General features: G+C 38.3%; 1 long non-coding RNA gene across 1 annotated transcript; it reads right to left on the minus strand.

Annotated features, from left to right (window-relative positions):
- Positions 1 to 650: 650 nt before the first annotated feature.
- On the minus strand, positions 651 to 4154 carry LOC126820750 (uncharacterized). The gene is made up of 4 exons (XR_007680122.2): positions 3944 to 4154; positions 2142 to 3009; positions 1535 to 1623; positions 651 to 1093 (listed from the first exon to the last, which is right to left on the minus strand). It is a non-coding gene; the product is annotated as an uncharacterized LOC126820750 (long non-coding RNA).
- Between the last annotated feature and the right edge of the window lie 819 nt (positions 4155 to 4973).

The following is a 4973-nucleotide window of genomic DNA, read 5'->3' on the forward strand; positions in this document are numbered from 1 at the left end:
AAACCGATTATGATGAAATTTTCAGAATAAGCAACAAAGGACTTACGTTATCGATTATCGTCAACACTTTACCTGATTTTAAAGTTTGAGACTTTTTAAAAAGATAATTCAATTTTATGAAGTCACTTTAAAAACATCTACGTCAAATATAAAAAATTGTAAATGGTTTGCAAAGATATTGAAAATCGGATAATAATTGTTGGACGAGATAGATATTGAAGACTGACTTTCGTTTTCAAAATGGTGGCACTTCCGATGAATTTTAACTTGAGATTGCTCTAAAAAGATGACAGACGACTCCTATTGACAAATATTTTTAAATAAGGCAAAGTTAAAGAAGTTGAAAATCTGACATTGTTTTCAAAAGGGAGATAATCGGAAAATTATGTTGACAATTTTCACTGTTTTCAAATTTAAGCTTAAAATTAAGTCATACGCATGCGTGATAGAGACCACATTCTATTAGACAAAACTTGTAAAGTACAAACGCCTACCCATTGTTGAAAACCACATTAAAATTGATAACAGAAAAAGGTTTTCTTTGATGTCTAATATTTGTCTATTTTCGTCTATGACATTTTTTTCAAGTTTTAGTTATTCATTAGGCTTTTGAACGAATTACCTCTCAGATGGTATAGAGTGGGACCCTCCTGGGTTCCCTTTAAACAACCCATGACAGTTAAAATATTTGATATAAGAGTAGGTTGTAGGGCAGAATCACCATAATAACACAGAAAAGTAGGATATTAAACCCTATTTCATTTCATAAACAAGAGAAAGTCACCTTAATGTAGGTCAAGGTTTTTTGTAATTCTGGGTATATTTGATCTACATTTGGTTTCTAGACTATGCCTATTAAATACTTTATCATTTCCGACCAAATTCTAAGTGATTTATATGTCACTTTACATTCTATATTATACATAAATTTCTGTAGAGAATTAAAATCTAATTGTGTTTGGGATGAATATTTAACAGTAAAAACAAAAAAAAATATTCAAAAATTGGGTCAAATGCATTCTTTTCCAGAATTATAAAATAAATTGATGCTTGGGATCTCTTGTTGTTATCATACATCAAATAATCTTCCAGCCTAAAAAATAAAAAGTAGGCAATAAGAATACTTTCTTACTATTTATGGTTCACAATGTTTAAATAAACAATTTATTTTGCCACATCGAGACTGAGTCTCTATTTTGTTTCATCTTTGGGTAACACTTATTGTGTCTTGTCCAGTAACAGACCCAGGCAGATTATTATATTTTATTTCCATCGACAACAAATTGGATATTACCTATTAAAATCTATTTGAAAAGTAAAATATTGTCCATTTTTATACTGCTATTTACTGTAAAAATACACAAAGGGTCTATCACAACTTGAAGAAAATCAATGGATGTGATTGTCAAAAATCAAGAATGCCAAGACTTGAATAGGAGAGTCCTAGGCATTGCCCCAAGAAGAATAACTAGATTACCAATCAAGTGTATAGAACTAGTTGATGATTAAAAATACAAATATGTATGTTACTTACATTTTACCTGATTATCAAGCTCTGTGAGAAAAAGTTTCCATAATATGAATAGCCATTTCCAACTGTCTTGATCTTTCTGATGTAGTTAACTGAGAAAAAAAACATACTATGTTTTAGTTGACTTAAATCGATTCAATATTTAAATAGACGAAAGTTTTAATTTAATTAAATTGTATTGTAATGTGTTGGTTTGCTTTGTCACAGATGAGACAAAATGAAAAAAATGAAATGAAATGGGGTTTGGCGTCCTACTGTTCAGCTTCGACTGGGCTAATGAGGTTGGGCATATGCCATACAGTGTGCCACGAGAGAAATTTTGCCGGGTACCGTGACCCTAAGGCCTACTCTTGTATCAAATTCTAACTGCCAGGGGCTCTTTTACATGCACACCAATGTGTACACGGGACCACGTTTTTTTGTTCAATCTGAACGACTAGACAGCTGTCCTTGTAAGGCCCCCCGTACTGCATCGTCTTACTGCAAACCCGCGACCTTAAAATATGCAAACCAGTGTCTAACCCACTTGGTCACCATGGGTCCCCACAGATGAGATAGTCATATCTACATGTATCTGGACATAAGTAAGATTCTGTCTGTGCACACTCACCCTCCAAAAACACCTATGAGAAATCATAGGTGCTCAAATCACCATTTCTTCAGCTCTTTCTTTTCCCATATTTGGGTTTTTTGACTTATTTTATTATATGATCTTTGATTTGCTATGCAGGGCTTGCCACGAGACGCGAGAAATTACTCGCGCGCACGCTACGCTCGCGTAAAACCAAATTTACGTGAGTGATTAAGTACTCGCGCAAATATAAAAAATAATTTAATCAGAAATAATTGAATATCGTAATATAAAAAACCGTAAACAATTTGTATGCCTTCATATTGATGCACTATTGCGCACGCGGCGTGTCTTTCCAGTTCCAACTGTTGTTACTAAAAATACTTTGAGACGCGTACTGCCAGGCGGTTTTTAAGCGGATGTCCTTTGCCGTGTCTGGATAATCAAACATTGAGCGGATGTTGTCGTTTCTATTAATAGCAATTCTTTCGATCCCGCATCTTTTCTACAAATTGATGGGATTGAAATTGTTTTGCCGGTTCTTTTACCTTTCTAAGCTTTACCCGAATCCCCTCAGCACGCCAACGATGGCAAAGGGAAACCCAGTTTCCCTTTCAACGTTATTGTCATGGGAAGACGATTTACAGATAATATTACTGCCAAGGAAATAAAAGAGTATGCATTGCCTTTGTGTGTGAAATAGCTTTATTCAACGTCCGCTTCCACCGAAGTGACAAGAGCATTGCAATTAGGCACATGGAATTTAAATGGCTACTCACGCACATCATTCTGCGTGAGTAAATACATGTAATTGCCTCACTCGCGCAAGTCTATATTTGCGTGAGTAGTCATCTACTCGCCTCCAATTTGCTCGTGGCAAGCCCTGCTATGGCATCTAATATGGAAACTGAAAAATATGAATATGTGACATGTGATTAACTGTTTAAGATACCTTACCATATACAAACTGTGTGATATCTAAAACCATTTTAATCCCGAAGATCTTACCTAAACCGTGAAAATCTGTTTAATAACCCTTGTTTGTCATGTGACTGGAGAGTCACAGTAATTAAAAGAGAGCCATGTGGCTTAGTGTGTAAGGCACTGGCTTGCTACCCGGGAGGTTGCGGGTTCGCTCCCAGTGTTGACCGAGAAAGCTCATTTGGATTTTTCAGCATGGATTCCCTGTCTAGTCGTCATGGTGGCTAAGTGGGTAAGACGCTGGCTCGCTAGCCAGGAGGTCGGGTGTTCGATCCCTGCATTGGCCGAGAAAGTTCACCCAGATTTTCCGGCGTGGTTTCCTCTTGTTAGTGATGCAGGACGGAGGGCCTGACAAGGACAGCTGTCTAGTCATTCAGATTGAACAAAAAAACGTGGTCCCGTGTACACATTGGTGTGCATGTAAAAGATCCCCTGGCAGTTAGAATTTGATACAAGAGAAGGCCTTAAGGTCACGGTACCCGGCAAAATTTCTCTCGTAGCACACTGTATGGCATATGCCCAACTTCATTAGCCCAGTCCTCCGTACTGCAATGTCTTACTGCAAACCCGCGACCTTAAAATATGCGAGCCAGTGTCTAACCCACTTGGCCACCGTGGTCCCCCACAGATGAGACAGTCATATCTACATGTATCTGGACATAAGTAAGATTCTGTTTGTGCACATACATGTACGTGCACAAATTTACTATACTAAACTGAATTTTAAATTTCAAAACAATAAAATGAAATGGAGGTTTATGTCACATCAGCTCCAACCGGGATATATTGTGCCAAACACATTATGGTGAGATTCTAAAATACCATAACAACAATCTTTTCTATTAGAATTGAACACTCACCCTCCAAAAACACCTATGAGAAAGCATAGGTGCTCAAATCACCATTTCTTCAGCTCTTTCTTTTTCCATATTTGGGTTTTTTGACTTATTTTATTATATGATCTTTGATTTGCTATGGCATCTAATATGGAAACTGAAAAATATGAATATGTGACATGTAATAAACTGTTTAAGATACCTTACCATATACAAACTGTGTGATATCTAAAACCATTTTAATCCCGAAGATCTTACCTAAACCGTGAAAATCTGTTTTAATAACCCTTGTTTGTCATGTGACTGGAGAGTCACAGTAATTAAAAGAGAGCCATGTGGCTTAGTGTGTAAGGCACTGGCTTGGTACCCGGGAGGTTGCGGGTTCGCTCCCAGTGTTGACCGAGAAAGCTCATTTGAATTTTTCAGCATGGATTCCATGCCTAGTCGTCATGGTGGCTAAGTGGGTAAGACGCTGGCTCGCTAGCCTGGAGGTCGGGTGTTCGATCCTTGCATTGGCCGAGAAAGTTCACCCAGATTTCCCGGCGTGGTTCCCCCTTGTCAGTGATGCAGGACGGAGGGCCTGACAAGGACAGCTGTCTAGTCATTCGGATGAAATGGAAAAACGAGGTCCCGTGTACACGTTGGCGTGCACGTAAAAGATCCCTTGACAGTTGGAATTCGATACACCGCAGTGCCGCTGTCCGGGCAAAATTTCCCTCATAGCACACTGTGTGGTGTATGCCTGTCTTCATTAGCCCAGTTCGGAACAAAACAGTAGGACGTTAAACCCCATTTCATTTCTAGTCGTTTCAATGGAACACAAAACCTGAGGTCCCATTGGTGTGCATTTAAGCCGATAGTATGGTAGTTGGAATTTGTTGGCTGTAGCACCCATGTCACAGTTCGACTGCTAGTTTGCGATACCCACTCAATATGAATGAGTGGTGATTGGCTAATGAATTCTAAAATCAGACGAATGCTTCGGCGAAGCGGACACACCACTCAAATACAATTCGGCCAAATATATCAAACATGTTTGATTCGGGCGTATGCC

The sequence above is a fragment of the Patella vulgata genome, chromosome 1, assembly GCF_932274485.2.
Source record: "Patella vulgata chromosome 1, xgPatVulg1.2, whole genome shotgun sequence".
Taxonomy (NCBI): domain Eukaryota; kingdom Metazoa; phylum Mollusca; class Gastropoda; family Patellidae; genus Patella; species Patella vulgata.